General features: G+C 37.4%; 1 long non-coding RNA gene and 1 pseudogene across 1 annotated transcript in view; one reads left to right on the forward strand and one right to left on the reverse strand.

Moving 5' to 3' along the window:
• LOC141569541 (uncharacterized) overlaps positions 1-27,560 on the reverse strand; it is a 742,180-nt gene that overhangs the window by 375,673 nt on the left and 338,947 nt on the right. The gene's annotated exons all lie outside the window — the stretch shown is intronic.
• On the forward strand, positions 3,858-5,411 carry LOC109436198 (zinc finger CCHC domain-containing protein 17; annotated as a pseudogene).

Consider the following 27,560-nt stretch of genomic DNA (forward strand, 5'->3'; position numbering starts at 1 on the left):
ATTGTCAGAGATAGGTTCTTGTTGATTCTTCACTTTCACTGAGTTAAAGAGACATCCAAATTCTCAAAGAACTGCAGATTTAGAGGACTAGATCTGCAAGAGACCTTACTGACCACTCCATCCAATCAACCCAATTTATAGATGAGAAAGTGGAGAGCCAGAAAAGCAAAGTATTTCATCACGATATTAGGGAAGGTGGACCTCTCCGGGGGCCTAATTCCCTCATATCCAGTGCATAGCTCTTTCCAACTACACAGAGGTTTCCATGGAGTGAGATGGTCTGATTTTAAGTTCTGGTTCTAACATGGCTTAGCTACGTAGTTGAGCTTAGTCATAGTACTTGTGTCTCTAAGCCTTAGTTTACTCATCTTCGTGAGTTATTATGTGTACTTGGCCCATAGTCAACACTCAGAAAATGATAGTTATTGCTGTTGTTGCTTATAGAAGAAACCCAAATGTGACTGCAGTGTATACATTCTCCTAAATATGCGGCATTCGACATTTTATAAAACTCTTAGGGATTTCATAACAGGGTGGAACTCATTGTCTGGCAGCTTTCTGAAACATTCTGTAGTTTCCCTTAAAACCATGAACAAGAAGTTTGATGGGAGGAAAGTAAAATGAGACCAACAAATGTGTTCCCGAGTCACTAGTCCTGACCAACGGTTATATACTTAGCTATGGCTGCCAAGATCCCTCAGAACGGTACCTTTGGGAGGCACAGTAAAAAAACAGTTATAAATGGATTGATTAGAGTATGGATGATCACGAAAAAGAGAGACTACCTCACATATAAAGAGGTGTGGACATCAGCACAATGTAGCTTAAGCAAAATTGACTTTATTGGCAGACATATTACATCATTAAATCATTGTGTTCTTGTAGTCAGTTCTTTTTGTAAAAGATATGATTGTGAAATCATATCTCTAACATTTCATATTTTCCTTTATATTTATCTCACTCAAATTCATCTTGATTAACTCTCATTATTTCGAACTATCAAGATCATTTTAGACAATGGTTTGGCATCCAGCGTTAACGATTCATCCCAGGTATATCTGAAAATTCATCTTCGTATCTTTTATGCCTCCATCTGAGTATTTTCATATTATTTTTTATCAATCTTTATTAAATTTATTGGGGTGGCATAGATTAGTAAAACTATATATGTTTCAAGTGTATATTTCTATAATATATCATCTACATATTGCATTGTGTGTTCACCACCCAGAGTGAGTTCTCCTTCCATCACCATATATTGGACCCCCTTTACTCTCCTCTACCACCTCCCCATTCCCCTTACCCTCTGGTAACCTGAATGCACCCAACTCATCTAAGTATTTTTATATTTAACAGACTAGAGTAGAAGGTAGGAATACTGTGGGACATCTAACTCTGCTCCCATCACACAAATATTGATATGGTCCACTATTTATTTGCTTTAGATATAGCCATTCAAAACACCTGCAAATCTACTTAAATGTACAATTATCCAGTTCTTATATTATGCTCTTTTAACTAAGACAAAGTGATAAAGAATCTAGTTTTTCCTCTACAGAAATAACAGGGATGCTAACCCACCATGAATTTCCTCAAACACAATCACAGTTGCTAAAACAGCAACTAATTGATAATCACCAATCACTTTAAGGTACCTCAGGTTAGGTTCCTTTTCCTAAAACTCTTTTATTTAGTTTCAATATTTGTTGTGCTAACTTAGAATAACAGAAAATTTTTTGGAGTATACTAAACTCTTCAGGTTTAATTTTTATTGAAATCCTAATACACAATCCCTGTGAATAAACAAATGACTGAAAATATTACTGGTCAGGTTCACATACAGAAAATAATTTTACACTCCATCCAGTCTAGCTGCCCAACACAACACTAGATTATTCCACGGAGTACACATCAGGTAAACAGCATAAGATCCTATTACACAGTTCTCAAAGGAAGTATTTAAATTCCTCAACATCATTCTGATTCAGTAAATAAATGAGAGTCCTAGTAATCTGAGGAATTTTCTGCTCACATGGAGGCTTGCTTGTTCAACAATCTCTCTGGGAGTTTCAAGACACCCATCTGCAGCTGTTCTACTTTTTACTGGGTTTTATGAAACACATGCTTCACAAAGAAAAAACAATCTGCTTATTCAGGTGCTGAATATACTGCAGCATACTTCATGAAAGGAAAGAGAAAGTCACCACCAAAAAAAGAATGTGGTTTTCTGGGGGTCAGTGTAAGAATTATATAACAACCCATTTCCTGTCATTATTAAAAGCCTCAATTTATAAAAGGAATGCAACTTAATCATGATATACGGATGCATTTCTATAGGCTTCAAAAGTGTTATCTGAAACCCAAAGGAATTTCTGTGGTCACTGGTATTTTTTTAGTTATGTGTTCCAGTTATCTCCTTTGTCTCTCAGCTACAAATATATCCTTTTGTATTCTACAATGCTAGGGCTGGAACTCTGTAAACTATATTTTCCAGAACCCCTTCCCACTTAACTTCCTGTTAGATTCAACTAATAGAAGACACTAGACAGAGATTGGAAAGCAAGGGTAAAGACTCTGTTTTTGTTTCTTGCCCCAACATCAGCAGTTCCTTTCAGTTTAATTTCTTCTTGGTATTGCTAGAAGCAGCCTCGCTGTGCCTACTGAAAGGTACTAGAAGTAGCCAGGTGTTCCCACCCACTCAGAGATCTGAGCTGCAGCTATGTTGAGCCATTGCTCTGAAATCCTAGGTTACCAGAAACAGCTGGGTGGTAACCTAGACTGAGTAACAATTCAGCCAGTCCCCTCCTTCCAGCTTCTAGGTTATGATTACCCCAATCGCTTTCCTTTTATATTCTCAGACTTAGAGGTGCTAGATGCATCTTACAGCTACAATCTTTGGGTTACCTGTTTTCTTTTTGCTCTTTTTCCCCCCTTTTTGCTATGTGAGGCCTCCAACACCTGTATACGAATTCCCTATATTAAATTTCTTCTGTTGAATACCTAGTGTAGTTTCTGTTTAACTAACTGGATTATAACTGATATATTATTAAAATGATGCTCCCAAAACCATTTTTGAAATATCGCTTCTTGATAACAAGTAGCATTTGTGCACATTTATCTCTTGAAAACGAGGGGACATTAACTGCAAGGGGCCAAGTTACTGAAATGATGATTTGAACCCTAAAAATGAAAACAGGCATACTTATTCAGCAACTATAAATATCTGCTGAAGGGAAATAATTTTGTTAAAGAAGACTCTGTAATAAAGTTTGTTCTTGCTGATTATGCAAATATTTTGCCAATGAACAAAATGTGTTGGCCACCCATCACGAGGAATGAGGCTATACTGATGGTTTGGGTCCATACAAGCAATTAGAAGATGAAACTGATGGAGACTGATGTTTGGTAACTGCTAATATGTGCTAGCTGAGCACTTTCAACGTGTTTCTTTACTTTATCATCATAGAAGTCTGTGAGGTAAATAGCGTCAGGGAGGTCTATAAAGTAAATATCATCTCCTTTACAGAAGAGAAATACAGGCTGAATAGGATAAATTACTGCCCAAGGTCACATAGCTAATATGAGACAGAGGGAGAACTTGAATCCATAGGTCTTTGACCGCTTATATCATACTCCCTTCCTGATTAGAAGCCATGATCTCTGCCTTCAATAACTTTATAGGCCAATCACACTGTCATAAAAAGTACTTAATCTTTACAAAATTAAATATATATGTTCATAATTATCAATAGTTGTGGAGAGCAAAGACTTGATCATTTAGTATGTGGCCATCACACATTATAAACTCTCAGATCCAGTTTTACAAGGTAAAATCAAAAGGTGAAAGAGTGGGGTTTTGGCGTTTCGCGCAATGCTGCGGTGGGGAGACCTGGAGCTGACGCGGGGACACTTGAATTAGCTTTAGCAAAAGAGATATGGACGAGGCATAGAGCATTGAGGATGAATTCAGGAAGACCCGAGACCATGGAAAACTTGCCTGCTCTCTACACTATTTTCCAAGGAGAGGTTGCTATGGTGACAGACTATGGAGCCTTTATCAAAATCCCAGGCTGTCGGAAGCAAGGTCTGGTCCATCGAACTCACATGTCATCGTGTCGTATGGATAAACCCTGAGATAGTAGATGTTGGAGACAAAGTGTGGGTGAAGCTTATTGGCCGAGAGATGAAAAATGATAGAATAAAAGTATCCCTCTCCATGCAAGTTGTCAACCAAGGGACTGGGAAAGACCTCGACCCCAACAACGTTATAATTGAGCAAGAAGAGAGGCGGAGGCGGTCCTTCCAGGATTACATGGGGCAGAAGATCAACCTCGAGGCTGTGCTGAACACTACCTGCAAGAAGTGTGGCTGTAAAGGCCGCTTTGCAAAGGATTGTTTCATGCAACCAGGTGGGACCAAATACTCTCTGATACCTGATGAAGAAGAGGACAAGGAAGAGGCAAAGGCAGCAGAATTTGAAAAGCCTGACCCCACGAAGAATTCTTCTAGAAAAAGAAAGAAGGAAAAGAAGAAAAAGAAACATAGAGACAGGAAGTCATCTGACTCTGACAGCTCAGACTCTGGAAGTGATACAGGCAAGAGGGCCAGGCACACATCGAAAGACAGCAAGGCCGCCAAGAAGAAGAAGAAGAAGAAGAAGCACAAGAAGAAGCACAAGGAGTGAGAGTGCGAAGAAGAGGGGGTGGTGGAAGGAGAAGGAACCAGGAGCCTTGTGCGTGCAGCCCTGGCTCCTAGAAAGACTCAACAGTGAGAATATGGCCTCCCACCCCATGATTTCTCTCCCATGGGAGATGGCTTCCCTTCATGCAGCAGGCAGGTTTGGGAGTTAGATGTCAAAAGCATCTGCCTGAATGAGTTGTTTCCTTATCACTCCTGGTCCCTCTGCAAGTGACCCTCTGCAGCTTACCCATTGGTTCACCCACTTCCTTATTCAGCAGGAGGGCCTGTTACGCTCTCCAGCTGCCACTGCCACAGCCTGATTCCTGAATAGGAGTCCAGGTTAGAGCCACAGTTACTGCTGTGGAGGTGAGCCTGACTGTAATTGAACAGTGACTGGCCCCTCCCTGTTGGTTTGCCCTGGGCTGGTTGATGGGTGATCTCTGCTGCATCCAACACAGCGGAGGGAGGGAGAACATGGTAAGAAGTGGTGCTCACTTTTTCCGTTCCCCCTAACATGATTCGTCTATGCTAGAAGTGACAGCCAGTGGTCACAGCCAGAAAACCATTGTTTGCAGTGACCGAGCTTGTGTGTGACATTCCACCAGACCATGGAACCAGACAGCTCAAGCCAAGATCATTGCTTTACTTTGTATTTGCTACTGTGTGCATGAATTGGTTTCACTTCAGGTTTCTGCTTAAATTCCTGGCACTAAATGCAAGTATTTGTTTTTTTGTTTTTTTGTATTTTGTTGTTGTTGTTGTTGTTTTTAAGGTGAAAGAGTTAGAAAGTTATAAAGAAATAATTTAATACATCCTTCTGCTATCAGACAAATCTTCACCTAATGCCCATGATAAAGTTATGTAAACAAAAAAGAAATAATTAGTATGGGAAAAGGAAGATAAAACACTGAACAATTTAATTGGATTTTGTTGAAGTAAGAAATGACAGACTAAACAATAAACAGGGAAATGGTACACTTATCTGGGTAGAATAGAAATAATAGCTGATCAGGGACATAGACGCTGGGATTTCAAATCCCATTTTGTCACTGACTCACTTGGTAACATTTGACAAGTTATAAACTGCCTGCTTTTTACTTCTCCCAAAAGAAAACAGAGGGAAGATAATATAATAGTAATGCTGAATAGCACAGGATCATTGTGAGGAATAAATATTTAAAGAAATTATTATAAAGTACTTAGACAATATCAAATACTACATAATAATACAGTTTAATATACAAAATTATTTAAATTTCCAGGTTACTGTAATGATCAATCTTTAAATTGATGGTTTGAAAATGGAAAGATGCTATTAGGCTGGTGCAAAAGTAATTGTGGTTCGAAAGGTTAAAAATAATTGCAAAAACCGCAATTACCTTTGCACCAGCCTAATATATATAAAAAATTGTGTGAGGAATTTATTTCTATTTGCATTCCAGTCCTTACAATAGAAAAGTCTGGCTTATATAGGTATAAACAAACAAGAATTGTGCAAATATTCAGTTGATCCAGTTCTTCAGAGGCCATTGGGGTAAGCTTTATTGAATCAGATACCCTGAATGTTAAGTTTTGTCCAGCACAGTCTCATTTCTACAAGAAAAGTCAAAGACTGTATGAATACACTAAGAATATCTGTGAAAGTTTTATATGAGGGATCCAGGATACTTCAGCAGGCGCATAATATGCTGGCAGGGATAAAGTATCACACTGGAGGGAATAAGTTAGTTGGCATGCAGGCAAGTCCTCGACAAAAATAGTAGCACCAAAGAAATGGATAATTATAATCTGAACTACAATATAAACAAATCTTAACTGAAACGTAAGCTTAAAGCAAAATGTAAGACCCAACACTCAATACAACTCACTGGATTTAGAATCTGGTATAATTTTAGACAGATGCTGAAATCTAGCAGGTGGTATAATCTGCAAGAATGGGCTAATGGCATGAATTTAGGTACAATACCATGTTTCCCCAAAAATAAGACCTAGCCGGACAATCAGCTCTAATGCATCTGTTGCAGCAAAAATTAATATAAGACCAGGTACAATATAATATAATATAATATAACATAACATAACGTAATATAATATAATATAATATAATATAATATAATATAATATAATATAATATAATACCGGATCTTATATAATATAATATACCAGATCTTATATAAGACCTAGCCTTATATTAATTTTTGCTCCAAAAGATGCATTAGAGCTGATTGTCTGGCTAGGCCTTATTTTCAGGGAAACACAGTAGTAGCATATTTTGAGAAATAGGGTTGCATCTAGGGAAATCTATAAGATAGGAAGATGTGCAACCAAGGACTTACTTCTGGGAAATAAAGCTGGTTTTGTAAAGGTAGAAAATCAGGCCCTGATCAATAAGCCGGGACAGAAAGCTTTGTGTCTCCCTTGATCTACAAACCTGAGAGACTCAAGTCCACAGGTAGATAAACCTCTAACCTCTCAATGGGAGATCAAAAGGATTAGATTCCAAAAGTGTCACCAAGGTACTGAAAATGCCTCGGGTCAGAGGCTTCTCAGTCACTTCTACCTCCCTGGATTTCTGAGGATCCTTATAAGCCACCTCTTTGCCCTCCCACCAGGTATTTGGAGGAATTACCAAATGTTTCTCAGTCTGAACTGCACGTAATCCAAGGTCAAGAAGAGGAAACCTCCAGATTACTAGAAGATGAATTTGTTCAACTGAGCTGGAACTTGCAAGTAAAGGGATATTGACATACAGTATTCTTTTGTAAGTGAAGTGTACATTTATAAAACTATTTAAATATTCCATTGAGTACTTAAAAATACTAGAAGTATTACAGTGTTTCCTGAAAATAAGACCTAGCTGGACAATCAGCTCTAAAGCGTCTTTTGGAGCAAAACAATATAAGACCCAGTCTGATATTATCTTATATTATATAAGACCTGCTATATATTATATTATATTATGTTATATTATATTATATTGTATTATATTATATTATACCCGGTCTTATATTATATTAACATAAGACTGGGTCTTATATTAATTTTTGCTCAAAAAAACGCATTCGAGCTGATGGTCCAGCCAGGTCTTATTTTTGGGGAAACATGGTATGTTAAATTTAGCAGATATTTTCCAAAAATCTAACACAACTGACTTAGCAATTGGCCAAGAGCAAAGAAATATGTACACTCGGGGAAAAATGCATAGAATTAATAAACCAGAGAAGGATTAATAGCTGAAAACATTTTAGTAAGCTCATTAAAAGTATGGATAAAAGTGGACTATGGAAGACTCACTCTTAGCCACCGGAGAGGCTGTGGCAGAGAAAGCTAGAAGGCAATTGTTCCTTTAATAACAGTATTGAGACGGGGAAGTCTTAACAAAATACTTCACATTTACTGTGGGTCAAGCACTTTCTTGATTTTTCACAATTTCTCATTTAATAAATCCTCAAAAAACACCTTATGAGTTGGGTACCATTTTTGTCCCCATTTTACAGGCAAGCAAACTGAATCAGAGAGGTTTAGCAACTGGCCCAAAGTCACATAGTTAATAAATTGTGGTATTACGGTTCCAACTCAAGCAGCCTGATTCCAGAGTCCATGTTATTAACCAACACATTATTCAGCCTATTCAAGAGCTAACCCCAGACTGACTACTCTAGTTGTAAGGCAAGTTTCTTCAATACCTGACTGCATACTGATGATTCTTGTTTTAGAGCAAGTTAAAAACATATACATGAAGACAATCTTAGCAAAAGCCATAATTTTGCCAATATTTAAGTGTAACTACCAGAAGCTTCCTCTTTGTAAACACAGTGGAGTTTCAGAATAATGCTGATATTTGGGACCACAATTGACATTTGGATAACAGAGAAACCCTATTCAAATGTGACTTTTATGGGTTTCATTAGTAGAGGCTGTAAAGCAAACTTTGATCAGTCTAATATTCAAATCATGGAGCACTGGAACCCAAATCCAGTGTTTTAGGAGGTCGGATGGAAACAATATTCATGCAAGTATCTGTAAGCCACATGAAAGTGATTGAAAATCAATCGGTGCAAATGCTCAGAGGTGTTTGAGATTCACATACCAGCTTATCCGGTGAACATGTTGTTAGCTTCATGTAGGATTCTGGGCCTCATGCTCAGAGATTATCACTATCCTCATTTTTCTTTTTTCTTTTTTTTTTAAATTTTATTAAATTTATTGGGGTGACAATTGTTAGTAAAATTACATAGATTTCAGGTGTACAATTCTGTATTACAAAAACAACCTCAGAATGAGCAACTGACTGGCCTGGGGTCACACAAGTGATTAGAAGCCAGGCTGTAGACTTCAAGCCAATCATCTGACCTCTTTTCTTTGTCTCATAAGCCTGCTTCCCCACTCACCTCAGTTCGTTGTTGGCAAAAAAAAATGATGTCAAAAGAGGGAATGAAGATGAAAACACCAGAGTAATCTCTTTTTAGAACATGCTTGAGCACTGAAATTTAGATAGCAAGCACACTGTTTAGCTCATGATTTAAAGAAAGACTCCATTTAATACCATCTTTAGCAATCCTAATAATTTATAACTAGGTAGTTGCAGTTATTCAGTGTAAATAATTCACTGGTGTAAGATTTACCCTCTAAACTTCAGGGACAGCAGGGAAAATAACTGTTGTCATGAAGTATTTATACTATGTGTTTGTGTAAGTCAGGATTCCTACCAGGAAACACACACCATTCTAGCTATTTTAAGAAAGAAAAGATTTAGATGAGGGACTGAGGTGTTACAAAATCATTGGAAGCCCTGGAGGAACAGGAATCAAGGGCCATCACTAAAACACTTGGGTTTAAGAACATGCCACCAGAGATGTGATCCAAGGATTAGGAAGGAGACTGCCTCTGGACAACTGCCTCTGGTTACCCACAACGTTGGTGACTTCATTCTGAAACCCTGATTGTGACTGCGCAGCTTTTTCTAGACACTCTCTTGGCTTTACAACCTCCGTAGGCCAGCAGAAACAGCATCTGGAATTTGGCCTCTGCCTGAAGTGTGGATGCGAAATCTCTTGTGAGTGAAACTAGTTGAAGGAAGCTAATTCATATTTAGAATCCCAGTTGCAAGGGAGTCTGGGACATGTAGTTATTAGTTTCCAGCCTTTATAGAATTGGATGGTACATAGAAAAATGTAGATATGAATGGGGAATTCCAATCATATTCAGCATGGTGTTACTGTTTTCTAAAAACACATCTTTTTTTTTTTTTAAATTTATTGGGGACACAATTGTTAGTAAAATTACATAGATTTCAGGTGTACAATTCTGTATTACATAGTCTATAAATCCCATTGTGTGTTCACCACCCAGAGTCAGTTCTCCTTCCATCACCATATATTGGATCCCCCTTACCCTCATCTCCCACCCCCCACCCCCCTTACCCTGTGGTAACCACTAAACTATTGTCTGTGTCTATGAGTTTCTGTTTCTCATTTGTTTGTCTTGTTCTTTTGTTGTTTTTGGTTTATATACCACATATCAGTGAAATCACATGGTTCTCTGCTTTTTCTGTCTGACTTATTTCGCTCAGCATTACACTCTCAAGATCCATCCATTAAAAACACATCTTAAACAAGGTTTTGAAAAGCCAAAGTGTTATAGTAAGACTCCTTTTGTTCACCATTCATGTGAGGAAAAAGGGGAAGGGTTAGAGAAAGAGTGAATAAAGAAGACATAGTCTGCGCCGGCCCTGTGACTCAGGTGGTTAGAGCTCCATGCTCCTAACTCTGAAGGCTGCCGGTTCGATTCCCACATGGGCCAGTGGGCTCTCAACCACAAAGTTGTCTGTTCAATTCCTCGAGTCCCGCAAGGGATGGTGGGCTCCGCCCCCTGCAACTAAGATTGAACACGGCACCTCGAGCTGAGCTGCCACTGAGCTCCTGGATGGCTCAGTTGGTTGGAGCGCATCCTCTCAACCACAAGGTTCCAGTTTGATTCCTCGACTCCTGCAAGGGATGGTGAGCTGTGCCCCCTGCAACTAGAAAAATGGCAACTGGACCTGGAGCTGAGCTACACCCTCCACAACTAAGACTGAAAGGACAACAACTTGAAGCTGAACGGCACCCCCCACAACTAAGACTGAAAGGACAACAACTTGACTTGGAAAAAAGAAGTCCTGGAAGTACACACTGTTCCCCAATAAAGTCCTGTTCCCCTCCCCCAATAAAAAAAAGAAGAAGAAGAAGACGTAGTCTGAGTTTATCCTATGGGTTTCATTCCTGTTGTCCAGCTGTGTAGCACGGAGAAGAACCAGAAACTAAAGGACACTCTTTTTAATTATTCAATCTTTAAATGTTAATATCACTGGATGAAGCCATGTTTTAAGTACTTATCGGTTAATACATTTAAAGTTATTAGCAAGATTAATGGTAGGGTACAGGGGTGGGCTTCAGAGACAAATTTCACCCATTTCATACTCTTGCTCTAAAGTAAATTTAATGCTAAGTGTAACTCAGACCCAGCTTCGAATACCAGATCCTCTACTTTTGTAATTTTAAGCAAATTTCTTAGACTTCCAAAGTCTCGATGATTTTGTATGAAAAGAATGAAAATAGCACACTAACAGGGTTTTCTGATGATTAAATTGACCAATTTTGTAATGTTCCCAGTACAAATGCTAAAGGACAGAGTGACAATCACAAATGCAATAGTGATTCAAAGTTCCAAGAAATTACCAGGACCTAGAATAAATTTGGGCCATCACAGAGCAACCGGGACTGAAGTTGGGGGTTTATAGGTAGTAGAGTAGGCAGAGAAACTTTGTAGACAGAGGGAGCAAGTTCTGGAGATGGTAGATGGAAAAGAAATGGTGAGGAGCTGGTCTGGGGATACCCTAGGGAGAGAAATTGAAAGCAAGAAGGGACCATTTAAAATCTTGTAGCATGCTAATCTAGTCAGACCTCATGATGATATTCACCAGTGGAGAAATTATAAGTTCTTTCCTGTGGAATGCTTTTCTCAGGCTATACCTAGTCTCTCCAAATTGCTTATAGAAAACAAACCTGGAACTTTAAGTTATGAGGCATAGCATACTGGAAAATGTGTTAGCTATCTTAGCATGTAATGGAGATGTTTATGACTGAAAGAATAACTGTTTATGACTCTGTAACTGATGCCTCACATGCGTTACTTAGACAAATTATATGTAAAATCTGATCCAGGGCACATACTAATATGGAAAGGAAGAACCCGAGAGAGTGGCATTTGCAGTCTCAGACTGCTCCATGCTTCCCCGGAGTCTAACAATTGCGTGTGTCCTTAGAGTTACTAGTAAAGTTTGCTACATGGTAAAACCTGTAGTTCTGAAGAGTCTGATTTAACAACCTGACCCTTTAAATTACCTCAGTAGCATAAATGACTCATTTAGTGGATAGTGGGTGGAACACACCCACTGAGGCAAGGATTTGTACTTGATGTAATGAAAAGCAGTTGTTGAAAAAGGGAGTTGTAATTAAATGTTGGAGTTTTAAATGCTAGGTCTTGGAATTTGGATTTCATTCCATAATATGAGAATGATATTGGTTGATGAAATGGGATGATGTGCTTTAATCCAATAAAACAGTATGCAGTAGAATGGGAAAGAGATGAGATGTTTAGGTAAAAAAGGTCTTGTAGATGACTATGATAATTCAGGCAAAAGTGGTGAGATGACTGTGCAGGGTTGAACAGATGCTTAAGAAATTATAAAATAAACAGTTCTTAGAGATTTATTGATTATTAAAAATGAGTTAAAAGTACTAGTTTTTAAGCTGGTTGAAAGGTGTTGCTGAGAGAGAAACAGGTAAGTTCAGAGTTAGTTTGACATAGGATGGAATACACAGCTGCACGCACACACACACACACACACACACACACACACACAATCCATGCTTAGAAATGTAGAGACATGACACATACCTACATACCACCAATTTCATAGTGTAAACCAGCTCACAAGGTAGTTACCAAGTCCTCTGAGAGTAAAAGGCTATGTAGAGAATTTACGCATGAGTCAAAGGATAACCAAAAAATCAAAGAAGGGGTCCCAATGGTCCCTCTCCTGTTCTCCCTTGTCGGGTGACAAAGCATGACAAATGTGTATGGTGACAAATTTTATATTACTGACCCATTTTGAACTATAATTTTTCTGTGCCAAGTCCCCAGTACATTGGTTCCTTGTCTTGTCTTAAGGGGGAAATTTCTGGGGTTTCAGTTGAGACTCAAAACATCATTGGAAGGAAAATATGTTCTGCAGTAACTCCATACTCTGACTGGAGCACCTTGCCCTTCACGCCATCCTTTTTATGACCATTCTTGTCCATCAAAAGCAGATTTATTTATAAAGAGTTCATACTTCCCAAAGCTGATTCATCAGAATTGGGTCTCTCTCCCCTTGGTATATGAGGACCAGTCAGAGGAGTGGGGCATTATGGTAAACTGAATAATGGTCCCTCGAATATGTCCATGTCCTAATCCCTGGCACATACGAATATGTTTCCTTACCTGAAAAAAGGAACTTTCCATATGTGACTAAGTTAAGGATGTTGAGATGGGGAGCATACTAGATTTTCCAGGTGAATCCAATGTGACCATTAGGGTCTTTAAAAAGGGAGGCAAAAGAGTTAAGAGTGGTAGAGAAGATGTGACGATAGAAGCATAAGTTAGAGTGATGCCACTGTGAGCCAGGAGCCATGAGCTAAGTGAGGAATGCAGGCAGCCTCTAGAAGCTGCAAAAGGCAAGGAAATGGATACTCCCCCAGCACCTCCAGAAAGGACCAAGCCTGCTGACACCTTGCATTTAGCTCAGTGGGACTGATGTTAGACCTCTGATGTCCAGACTGTAAGATAATAAATTTGTGTTGTTTAAAGTCGATAATTTTGTGGTAATTTGTTACAGCAGTGATGGGAAATCAACACAGGCTTCTAATCATTTTTTGAATTGCCTATGTCGTCTTGGTTAGGAAGACAGTGTTTGGCTTACTTACAAGGAGAGAGGTAAAAAATTTCTATGGACAGATTGTTCCGGTGTGTATAAAGTTATCTCTGATCTAGGGCACATTTTACATTCCCAATTTTAAAACCTGACTATATTGTGACTCTTGCTACTTCCCCCAAGGGGAGAAAAACAGCATTATTTTATAAGAAAGATCCCAATTCACAGGCTTACCCAAATTTATCTTTTAGAATTACAGTCCCCCAGGTGATTTCAACAAATGGAAACTTTTTAGAAATATCTTCTATGATAAATCAGGAGCATTACAATTTAAGAGGCTCAAGAAACAAAAACTCATAGACACAGACAATAGTTTAGTGGTTACCAGAGGGTAAGGGGGGGTGGGGGTGGGAGATGAGGGTAAGGGGGATCAAATATATGGTGATGGAAGGAGAACTGACTCTGTGTGGTGAACACACAATGGGATTTATAGATGATGTAATACAGAATTGTACACCTGAAATCTATGTAATTTCACTAACAATTGTCACCCCAGTACATTAAAAAAAAAAGAGGCTCAAGATTCTGTTTACCCTCATCTACCACCCCCCTCCTGCCTTAGTCTCTGATAACCACTAAACTATTGTCTGTGTCTACAAGTTTTTGTTTCTTCATTTGTTTTCTTGTTCCTTTGTTGCTTTCAGCTTTATATCCCACATATCAGTGAAATCATATGGTTCTAGACTTTTTCTGTCTAACTTATTTTCACTTAGCATAACAATCTCAAGAATTAAAAACAATAAAATAAAATAAAAATAATAGGCTCAAGAAAGTGTCATTAATATGGTAACTGAAATTGTACCGATGATTTTAGAGAGAATAGCTCCAGTTGACTTGTGGGGGCAAAGACAGATCACCTTCATCAAGAAGTGGTTCTCAACTGGGGCCAATTTGTCCCCCAGGGGACACTTAGCAATGTCAAGACATTTTGGGTTGTCACAACTCTGGGAATGCTACTGGCATCTAGTGGGGGAGGGGCCAAGGATGCTGCTGAATATCCCACAATACATAAGACAGTCCCCTCTCCCACCAAAAAAGAACTATCCAGTCCAAAATATCAATAGTGTCCAGATGAGAATCCATAGCATGCAAGGTGTGACCAAACAATACAGTAAATGTTTAAATAAAAAAATTGCAGTAAAAGACACATTGTCATTAATCTCCCTCAAAATACTGTCCCCCCACTTCTAATACATGTATCCCATTGTGCTTGCCACTTTCTGAAGCAGTTCTGAAAATCTTCTTTCATGTCTTTAGTTGCATTGTCATCACTGCCTCAATGTCTTTTGAGTTGACTCAAAACATTTACCTGTCATAGTCATTTTACTTTGGGGAAGAGCCAGAAGTTTCACAGTGTCAGATACGGTGCATAAGGTGGATGAGGACACACTGTAATGTTTCTATTTGACAGAAATTGCAATATACCAGAAGTGAAGTGAGACACGGAGCGTTGTCATGATGGAGGATGATTTACAGCATATTTTAAAACACACCTTCTCTCAACTGTAGCTCATGCCTGACTGACTGCACCGAACAAGTTGAAACTTGTTACACACTGTTATTGAGGTTCGACTCGCCGCTTCCCGTATTGAAGATCCCCGCCTTTCCATTGGATGGCACTCGGCAACAGTACTCACCGTATTTTGTGATCACAATGGGGAAAGGCTCCGTGTCACACATCACTTCTGATACGGCAATTTTTGTCAAATAAAAACATTACCGTGTGTCCTCGTCCACCTTATTCACAGGGTATGGCACCGTGCGACTTCTGGCTCTTTCACAAAGACAAAATGACCATGAAAGGTAAACGTTTTGAATCGATTCAGGACATCGAGGCAGCCACGACAGTGCAACTAAAGATATGAAAGAGGACTTCCAGAACTGCTTCAGAGAGTGGCAAGAACGATAGGATAAGTGTGTTTGAAGCGAGGGGGAGTATTTTGAGGGGGATTAATGGCAATGTGTCTTTTACTCTAATAAGTTTTTTTTATTTAAACATTCACCATATTTCTTGATCACACCATGTAGGGTAAGCCTGCATGGCCATACTTATTTTTCAGAAAAGGAAATGGAAACTAAGAGAAAAGAAATAACCAAATGTATGCCACCCGGTTCCTAATTTGATACCCGTGAGAAATTCACTTTCTAAAATATATCTCTATCAATAGAGAAGAATGTATATACTTTCACATATACTGAGTGTATGTCAATGTAGAAAGAAGTCTTTTCCAGTGACGAATGAATCTCAGTTCAGCCCTTCAAAAAGTGTAATGGAAATTTGTAACTTACCGAAAAAGTAAGCCTTTCTAAGTAATCCAAGTCGTCTTCTGTATCATTAGTTTATATAAACAAATAGCTTTTGCATAAATATAAGTCTAACTTCAGGAAGAAATAATAAGCCTAACTTCAGAAAGAAGTCACTTAATCACTTGCAGATTTTGTCCTGCATGAAAAAAATTTGACTTCTTTGTTCATATGGGTTTTGAAATTTTATTCCTATATAGACCATTTATTTTCATCTTGAATGAATAAAGTCAATGTTGTTCAGTTAATTATATTTAAGGGGAAAGCAGAATCATTGTGATATAGTGTGGGCACTGAAATAATTCTAATATTAGGCATAAGAAAACTTAGCAGTTAATGATAGCATATAAGCTCATAGAAATGATAAGGAGAAAGCTAGACAAAATTTATTTTCTCCACCAACTAGTCAGAATAAAACAATATCCTTCCATCCATTCATTTAGGAAATATTTATTGATCATCCAGTGTATGTCAGTGCCTATACTAAATGTTTAGGAAATAAAAATGGGCATCATTGTATTATCCTAAAGAAGTTCACAGTTAATTGGAGAAAACAATGGAGAGAAATGAAAACTAAATTTGATAACCAAAACAATGGTATTGCAGGATCATTTCTATGGAATGCAGATTCTTAGAAGGTTAATTATGCAGTAATTTTATTAGGGAGTACTCTATGGACCAGCCTCTATGGAGGATGGGGAGGAAAAGAGATCTGACACAGAGAAAGGCTGGTCTGCCATGTAGTCTCAACAATGTCCTCCGTTGACCCCATGGGGAGCTCTGAAGATGAGATCGCTTTTCAGAGTTGTTCGAAGTTGGGAAAAGAAGTCGAGTCTTTATAACCCCAGTATCAACAAGTCATGGGATACAGTCTGCCCCTGAGAAGGGGGCAAGAGTTTGGGTGAGGCAGTTTTTTGCAGACAAGGGCAATTCCCAAAGAGAGCTGACAGCTGAAGGCTGTCAGTGGCAGCATTCTCTGCAATGAGGGGGAATAAGTCATTCAGTCCTGAAGAAGAATCTAAGCAAAAAGCACAGAATACACAAGTACTATGGACAGAGAGTGCTATGGAGCTTAGTTGTAGGGTGTGAACTAACCGTGTGATGTGGATACAAAGTACAGGTTGGGCATAATATTTTTGAAGAGGTATTTGAACTGAAATTTGGTCTATGATGAAGGTTGTTCCAAGTAAGAAAGCTTGGGAATCACTTTCCAGGCAGAGGGAATGGCATGTATAAAGTAATGAAGTCAAAAGAGCAAAGCATAATCAGAGAAACGTCAAAGTTTAATCAAAGTGGAGCTTAGAATAAATGGGGAGAGGCTGGGGTGAAAGTAAAGGATGGGAAGTGATTTTGAAAGGGCCTTGTAAACTAGGCCAAGAAATACGGAATTTCTCCGATAAAGAAATCTAGATCTAACAAGGACTTTAAAGGGAGAAAGTAAAGGATTTCATTTATTTAAGGGTAATTCTGCAATAATTGAGGATGGTTGATTGGAACGGAGGGAAACCTAGGGCAGGACAAAGTATTTACTACATTATTCAAGCTATTGTTTGAACACTAAATTGTGATGAGTCAAAATTGTTTACAGGGAGAGAAAAGAGTCTGATATGAAGTAAATGATGAAGCATAGATTCCAGGAAATATCAAGAAAGCAATGTACCCCTCCTACCTGTCTACACCTGATTCAACACTACCTAGGCAGCAGAGGTTTTTCCTAGTTCTAGAACATGAAATAGTAAATTTAGCATGGAGTCATTCAGACAGAAGCTTTGAATAATACAAATGCCTTCCAATTTACATCAGAAAGGTGGATTTGAATGGCAACCAGGTGAACACAGAGGGTAACCAACGATAATCAGTCAACCCTACTAAATGGCAACTAATGACATGGATCGAATGCTTCCCATTCAATGACATGTTAACAAGCTAACAAAACCTCATGGCATAGGACGAGAGAATATTCTATACTAGAGCTTAACCCTTGAGAAGCAGTAAAATATTTGCTATTAACTATACTATATAATGAGTTATCTTGTGACTTTAATAAAATCCAAGAAAAAATAGTCTTTAAAACAAGAGATAAAATATGAGCTAGTGCAGCAGGCTGAAAAGAAGAATTTGGTGGCAGAGATATTTATTCATTCAATAAATATTTATTGAGTCTTAGGTTGGCAGACGTAAGGGGCAGACCCTGAAGTAAGGATTCCTACGCAAGTGATTTTTTAAGGAAGAGCTCTCAGAAAAGACCAGTGAGTGGTGGAAGCCACAAACGAAAAGGGGGAGAATTCAAGTAAGCTCCAAGCTTCAGCCTGAAGTGTAAGCTGCACTTCTAGTATTCTCACAGTCTTTGGCTAAAGCTCACCCAGAGTGGCTATATAAACTCCCACGCTGTGCCAGCTCTCTGTGTGCGTAAGCAAAGCAGTTTCAGTAGCCAAGGGTTCAGACACTATGCAGGTGTTAGAAGCAAAGTACAGAGTAGCGGGAGGATATGCACACAGAAATGGTATAAGAGTTTCTACGGGATCTGAGCATCTATCATGAAGTCACTTTTGGGATGGGTACTATGACGACAAGGGTGAACATGGCAGGAAGAGTCCCTGCAGTAATCAAACTTACATTCTAGGTTGGGAAATGCAGACTCTAATCAAAGAAACAAAAAATACAAACAGGATAATGATGATTTACATAAGTATAATAAAGTGAATTAACATGTAAAAGAGAATAGGGAGAGGGCATCTTATTTTATATTATGGAGTCAGGGAAAGCCTCTCAGACAATGGGATATTTATTCAGATACATGAAGCTTGAGTCTTAATGAAAACAAAGCAAGACAAAAGGAAATATTGTGAAGAAAACGGAAAACTCCAGTAGAATAAAATCTATCTTAAAAGCATAAAAGAAAAACTCAACTACTCAAAACATAGACTCCATGTCCAACATAGCAAGGTCTCTCAGATAGTGACTTAAAGCCTGAGTTATAATGGCCACATGTGTGGAAACAGGAAATAAATCCTGGGATCTAAGAAGGATGGGATTCAGATTAAAGCTCCCACACATAGGTACAGCTCCTTAAAAGGCATACCATCAGTGGGTCAACTAGTAAAAAAATGGTAGGGAGGTGTGTCTTAGTCCTGACCTTTCATAAAACAGGAGGGACAAATAAAACCCCCAAATCTTAACCACTTGTCTGTATTCAAGTGGGTTTGGGTCTAAATTTACACTATCTGTATGGCCCCCAAAAGTCCAAGATGAAAAATAACATTATATGATCCTGGGATAATAGTGTCCCTGGGTTCCTGGCAAAAGCAAATACAAATTCTCACTGAAACAATGCACTATAAATATACATACCAAAATTCCAAAACATGAGCTCACAATAAAAAGGAAATCACTAACTACATGAGTAAGACAGGTAAACCATGAGGAAAAACTAAGAGAAACAACAAAGTACAAAATCTGACCCACTGAGATGGGAGGTTTCGATTTCAGATTGTATTAATGTGTTTGTAAGATTGAAATGTTAACAAAAGAAGAACAGACAAAAATCATCAGCATTTCTGATGCTGTCCAGTTTGATAAACATGGGCTTATTTAGTTACTTCCCAAATATATTTTGAATGACTGGGCAAAAACACTACTGATACACTTGCAACAAACACCAGACATTGTTTGTTGATTTTAGGAACCATTCCCATCCCTACTCCCAATACTCTCCCCTACTCTCCTCTATATGATGGGGGCATAAAGCCTAGGTAGGCTTTAAACCACTGTAATTTAGAGTTTCCATCCCACATCATACCAAATGTATTAAAATGTTCTCATATCCCACAGTTAATATAAATATTTTGCTACATAATATTTAAAGGGTTTTTGCAACTTAGGTTTTGAAACTGTCTTAACATAATTTATTTAATTTATAATTGGACATGACATCTCAGCAATCATGCTGCATACTCGAGAACTCTAGCAAAATGAGGGTTTCTCTTTTCATATTTTAGAGATAATAATTCTTTTTTTTTCATGGCTCCGACAATTTCATAAGCCCTTGAGAAACTCTGGTTGGTATGAGACATGAGACATTCAATATACAATTTTCAGCTTAGGCTGAGAGTATGAACTCATATGGTCATGTAACTAACTGTTGACAAGTTTTCTTCCCAATTTAAGCTACTAAAAAGGGGTGTAGAGAAAGACCTTGATTTATCTGTCCATCCGTCTTTTAATTTAGAGGTTCACCTACACTCTGGAGTTGTCAAGCAAGCAATCTCTCCATTTCCATATCCATAGGTCAGAGGTGCTCTGTCTACCTGGCTACTACCTGACACCCCAGAATCTTGTGGCCACTTTCTCAGGCTTTAGAGCTTCACCAAGCCCAGTTTGGCTATTTAGGACTTGGAGAGGGTATTAACAAGGGTCTACAGTTCAGAACACTACCACTACTCAGATGGAAGTGCTTTGCGAAGCTGACAGGCCTCCCGGCTAACCCCGGCCTTCTCTGCTATTTCACTACATTTCTTAAAGAGCGGGTATTTCGATAATTGTTTTCCAAGGTAGGACAAATTGGTTTCCTCCACTAGTAATCATGGCTTTTATAGGAAAAATGCCTGGATGAATATCAGTTTCAAAAGGAAATACTATTCTTCTCCATCTATTTACTCATCTTTCTAGCACAACAGCAGCTAATAAGATGTCTGGCGCTTTATGAGAGGGCATTAACTTGTATCAAAAAGCTACTTTGTGCCAGACACTGTGCCAGGTGCTTTACATACATTCTAATCTAATTATCATACAATTATATGAAATAGATGATTTCATCCTCCCTATTTTAAAAAGAAACAACAAAGTTATCAGCTTGCAAGTAGCTATTTTCCAATCCTTGGTTAGGAATATAAACCTCTGACATTGAAGCCCATCTGGGCCCCAGTACCGCACCCACAGCCTCTGTTTACAAAGCACTTTCACATGCATTCTCTCTTTACAACAGAGCCAAGCCCATCATCTTAAAGGAGTTGAGAGTAGTAACTAAAGCAGTAATTTTAATTAACCTTTTTATTCTCACATAAAAGATACTGCACAGACTCCACAAAACTGTCCATTAAAAACCTTTAGGCTGATAAAGTATAATACATTCTAGAGTGATTTCCTTCCTGAACGTTGTTTAGTCAGATACAGAGGAAATTTAAATAGAATCTGAGCCAAAGAAAAACGTTTTGCTCTTCAGCAAGTTAAGGTGTTATAATGACTTCATGAAACGTTCCAAAGATAGCTTTGTCATACTGTAGATGCTCTATAAGAAACAAAAGAAACAGACTTGATGAAATGTATTTTAAAATTATTGTTAGTGGATAAAAGCAATATGTGCTCTCTTGGAAGGCAATTATCAAGAATCATGCTCCCTCCGAAAAGTGGTGAAATAGCAGAAAAGTCCAGTTTTGTCAGCCAGGAGGGCCATCAGCTTAACTATTACATACTTACTATTAATAGTATTATTTTAGTATATTTATTTATATTTCTATCATTAAACATAATGAGATATTTTTAGTGGTATTTTAAATTTTATTTCTTACTTTTTAAAATTGTGATAAAATAGATATAACAAAATTTGCCATTTTAACCATTTTTAAATGTACAATTCAGTGGCATTAATTATATATAAATGATGTTTTACAACCATCCCCACTATTTGTAAAACTTTTCATCACCCCCAACAAACTCTGTGCCCATTAAGCTGTAACTCCTCATTCTCTCCTCCCTCCATCTCCTGGTAATCTCTAACCTACTTTCTGTTTCTACGAATTTGCCTATTGTATATATTTCATGTAAGTGGAATCATATAATATTTTTTCTTTTGTGTCTGACTTATTTCATTTAGCATATTTTCAAGGTTCATTCATGTAGTAGCATGTATAAGAACAAACTTCAATCCTTTCTATGGCTGAATGTACATACCACATTTCATTTATCCATTCATCTGTTGATGGACATTTGGAATATTTTTAATATATCTTACAAACATGTTTTTAAATGGTTACATATAATGAAAATTAATCAGGTTAATCTCAGACACATCTGATACACCACACAGTAAAAGACAAAGAAGCAATATCTAGTAAGTTTTATGGGAACAAAATATATGATTTCAAATTTTACAACCAACTAAGTGTTGACCTATGGGTAAGGGCATCAGAAAGATGTTTGCAGGTATTCAAGACCAAACGACATGGAGTATTTTATGCCATTTCACAAGAAAACATTTTGATATTTTTCCAACTTACTGAAAATTAAATAAAAAATACAAGTTCAAGAAAAAAACAAAGAATGAGAACATGGAATAAAGCATTTGAAAAAGAACATCAAAGCCAGTTAATATAGAAATGTAAAAATAATTGTGTACAATAGTTATAAATTGGAACTTAAAAGTAAAATTTAACTATTGAAAGAAAATAACTTTAATGTAAAAATATAAAAATAATCTAACACTGAAAATGCTTTTAACAATGACCAAGAAGGCATAAACAATTAGGGAAAGTGAAATGCGTTAAAATTCTTGTACTACAGTTGAAAAGAACATGACTTGAGTTCTCACTCTTTTCCAGTAACCAACTTTCATTACATCAAACACTAGCCCTTGCCCCAAAGAATGTGTTCAACCCACTATCCCCTAAATAAATCATATATGCTACTTGCATAACTTAAATGGTTCCCAATTTGTCCGAGAGAGAGAGAGAGAGAGAGAGAGAGAGAGAGAGAGAGAGAGAGAGAGAGAGGAGTGTATGTGTGTGTGGGGGAGGATGGGTAGGTAAAGAAGCTTCCGTTATTCTTCAATTAACTCCCCAATATTCATACTCACTTTTCACTTCTGCCCTCTGTTCTGTCTACTGATGCCAAATGCAGGGCCTGTCTGATAATTCTCTGAATCCCCTTACAGCATGTTACTGTCCGTGCTTATTTTGACTTTTGGTTTACTCCCATCTGCTTTCTGATTCCCAGATATCCTTAGGTATTCCCAGATATATATCCATCCATCCTTCCACCCCACGCCCTTGTTTCTACCTCTCTGTTTATATCCATCTGTGTAATCTATGTAGATAGAAAGATATTAGGGATTAGAAATGAAGCTCTCCAAGTGTTAAACTTTTTTTCCCCTTGGGTATTGGGATTTTTAATTGGTTGCTTTTTTTTTTCTTAAAATGACTGAGTATCTATTCAATATTGAAATCATTATTATTAAAACGAAAAATCCTGTAAATACCCTCTCAACTTGCAATTTCACTTAGTGATTTATCCTAAAGAATAGTAATATAATTGCTAAAGCCTGTGTGCACAAGCATATTTGTGGCAATTGATTTTTACAATATAAAACATGGAAAAAATGAAATAATCACCAATAGAGGACTGATTAATTTATGATACAGTTAATCAATGGAATATTCAGTCATTGAAAATGATAATCTAATCATATATTGGCATCAAAATGTGAAAAGGCCTATTATAATATAATGTGTTTTTCAGTGTTTGGGAATATATGCTTAGAAAACTTCTGGAATTATACATACCAAAACATTAGCAGAGGTACCATCTGGGTGATAGTTTGGTTTTCTTCCTTATTTTTCTCTGTTTTCTTTTATTTTTACAATAAGCATGTGTTATTCATATACTCAGAATAAATGCATGTTCAGTTTGAACAACAGAGAGACAAAGACACAGAGAAAGAGAGATATGAAATAAAATGATATTTATGACACTAGCCAATACTATTTTGACAGACGCTGGCATCTTAGTGTTTGTCTTCACAACATACCTTGAATACTTGACTTTTTAAAACTACTTTTATAAGAGCCACTCTTACTACTATTTTTCTTGCCATTGTTTTTCCATTCGCAGTATGGATATCATTAAACATATTCCACCTTATTCGGTGAATTAAAAACATATTGAAACACATTAATTGTTTGTTATATTGAGTATATGTCAAATGCTTTACAAAATAATATCATTTCTTGTGGAGACTATAGCTTACAGAAAAACAGGCAAACTGAAGTGATCCATAACAATCATACTCTTAGTTAAATTGCAAAAATTTCACATGATTTCAGTATTCAAACTAATTCAAGCACAATTTGCGAGTATTCTTCTCTGGGCCTTATTACCAGATGTTGGTTCTATTTCTACTTTTGTATCAGACTGCTCATCTTAACCATATTTTCTTCAATGACAATAGCAGTATCACAGGTGTTAATGAGCTTTTCACCAATAATGTGAATTTCTCTCTTCTATTCAATGCCATAACTTTCTTTGAATGATGCTATACATATATTTTCATCTTCATATTTAAGTTATGTTTGCTGAAACTCTAAAGAACAAAATCCTAGAGCTGCATAGAACAGAGTTTGAAAACTAATAGTTTTAAGGCCTTCAGACATTTTCCTTATAATCTCCTAATTCCTGTAATAAATAGTTTTCAGGGGTCCGCTCTTCCTATAAGTCTTCAGGAGAATATTTTTTTCATTCATTTTGGCAACGTCTTTTCCATAAATCCCATCTGCTTTATTTTCCCATTAATTTAGTTATTTACTATCTAGAGGATACGTGGCTTTTCTTTGACCATATAATCTTTCCACTTGGGTGCTAGTCAAATTTCTGCCTTATAGTTATAGCTGGAATGGCAAGTTGGTGCTGTCCATTGTCCATCTTGCAGTCTTCTTCCAGTGCTTCTGTGCTGACTGAAACAAAATCTGTTTCCCCCATTGTCCTCCCTCCCTTGTATCTTTAAGGAGAAGGAATGAATACTAACAATAAATTAATAAAATCAACAAATTATAACTTTTAATACACCCTGTCACCAGGGAGCCCATATTTCAGACCTAGCTTTTTCCACACACTCTATTATTTCCAAGGATGTATTAGTTACTGTCACCTCCCCACTTGCTGCTCAATTATTTTCTTGGAGTTGTAGAATTATAAAGAAATATAGGAAGAATGGTCCAAATATGAATGAGGGGCAGTGAAAGGCATCATACTACCCTACAAAAGTAGTAGCCACTCTGTAGAATGGCACCCTCATTTCTCATCATCAGTGTTGAGCTTCTGGGCAACGAATGAGTTAGAGGGGAGATTCAGATTGTACCCACAGTCAAAAGGTCTTCCTAGCACGCTTCACCTTCCTGACCTGGATTTTGCCTCACTGTCTAGCATCACCTCCTATCACCACTCTCCATCAAATGCTCCATGGCCCAAACAGCTTGAATTACATGTCCTTCCTTGATTATCCTATTTCCTGCTAGATCAGCCCAGGGAAAGTTTCTATCTTATTAACCACTGTATCCCTAGCACTCCTGGTATATAGTAGTAGCTTCACAAACATTTGTTAAAAAAATAAATGGATACCTCTATGTCTCTTCTCTTGTTATATATTCTTCCCCTAATGCTGTTTCTCTCACTTTTCTATCAGATAGGAGCCTTCTTTCTTAATATTAGCTCGTATCATCTGTGAAGACTTGATTAAAAGTCTCCAAACAATATTAGGAGTTTTCTCATCTATTGTAATCCATACCACAGTATTATAATTGCTCATTTGCAAGTCTAATTTCCTGCTAGCCTATCAGCCCGAGGGCAGTAACCATATTCTTTTCATATTTATGAACCCATGCATGGACATACATAACAAGTACTTAATAACTGATTATTAAATGAAAAGTCTTCTAACCTCAAATATAGTATCATTACTTACCACAATAATAATAATAATAATAATAATAAATAATAAATGTTTACTGAAGCATAGTGGTTAAGAGCGAGACAGCCAGAAACTGAGTCCCAGCTTTACCCCTTACTAGGTGTTATGCTTTGGGTATCTTATTTACTCTTTCTGTTCCTCAGTTTTCTCATCTATAAAATGAGGTAATAATAGTACCTGCCTGACAGGATTAAATTAAGTAATATATGGAAAGTGATTAGAATAGTACCTGGCATCTAGAAAACTTTCAAAACCTGTTAGCTACACATTTATATCCTTAAGTGTAACAGACCCTATGCAAAGAACTTTATTGTTTAATCTCTTCCTCACAACAATGTTAATGGGCATTATTTTAACGATCAGAAAAATCAGGCAAAGAGAGATCAATTTGCTCGGATCACAGAATACTAAGTGTTAAAGTCTGCCCGAAAACTTGGTATCACACAAATTTCTACAAGAGTTTGAACATGTGATAATTAATTGAATCAGAACTTATATTCTACAAGTCACAAATTATTCTATTTGTTTGAAAAACGTTCTCGTGTCATCTCTACTCTACCTCCTACACAGACTGCACAACATATTTAAGAGCTGGCTGGGGTGCAAGGTTCTAATCCTCACTTTAACATTTTACTGGCTAGTGATCTCAGACAGTTGCTTAACCTCTCTAAGCCTTGGGTTCCTTTGTGCAACGAGCATAATAATATCAACCTCAGAGGGTTATTTATTTTGAGGATCAAATGAAATCAAATATGTGTAACATGCTTAGCAAAATGTCTAGTGCATTCAAATCTCAATAAAAGCTGTCATCCACCACTGGTTGTCAACATTGTTTATTTTATTAGTTTCTGTTTTGCACTGTAGCAATTTTTGATCTTATTCAGAACTTCTGAGGGGTTACTGCATTTTTCAGAGTATTTCCCTGAACAATACTACGTCCCTCTTCGGCTGACTTAGGTACACCTTCTCCTATGCTTTCACTGCACTTAGAATATACTTCTATTCAGAAACAGAAAATTTCTGAATGGGAGCACATCCTTGGAGTCTCTCTTCATCTATGACAAGAGAAAATATTTTTAAAGTACCCAAATGCATAATGAGGCATCCACAAGCCATTTCAACAGCTTGATCTGTGTCCTTGGAACTCAGTTTGCTTTCTCTAGGGAAGACGGTGCCAGCAACACTGCAGTCTCCATACCAATATGGAGCCAGCCGACCATTGGACAGTGGTGCACTGGTAAACATGTAAAAAATTCCCCCACCACCACCAAAAAAAAAAAAGCCCTCATTTGTAGTTTGCCAATTTCTGTGGTGTCAATACTCTTACCATGGCCAATTTCAAGTTATGTATCAACATGACATCACTGAATCAGACTTGGGAAGAGATGTACAGTCATCCTATTATATTGTATTTCTCCCATACAGATAAGATAGACGTAAATAACCTCAAGAGCGTAAGTAATAGTAAAATGTAGCAAAATACTTAGAAATTGATGATTTTGAGTATCCGTTATCTTTTTATAATACAATTGCAAATTCATGTACTTTCATTCTTATTGGCTGTGTTTACAATCTGCTCACAAAATTCCTGATAATGTAACATTGGCTGTCACAATGTACAAGCTAATTCCGGCACACCGCTGCCTTTAGTGGTAAGAATAAAGCATACCGGGGAGAGGAGACTGAAGCTTATGTAATGTAAGGGCCCTCTTGAAGAAAAAAAGAATGCTTAAATGGGTATAAAATAAATATTTATTTAGAAGAGAATATTTATTTTGAATGTTCACAGCCACTCCAAAACCCCTAACACAAGAGAGTGTGTAGGAA

The sequence above is a fragment of the Rhinolophus sinicus genome, chromosome X (genome assembly GCF_036562045.2).
Source record: "Rhinolophus sinicus isolate RSC01 chromosome X, ASM3656204v1, whole genome shotgun sequence".
Lineage (NCBI taxonomy): Eukaryota > Metazoa > Chordata > Mammalia > Chiroptera > Rhinolophidae > Rhinolophus > Rhinolophus sinicus.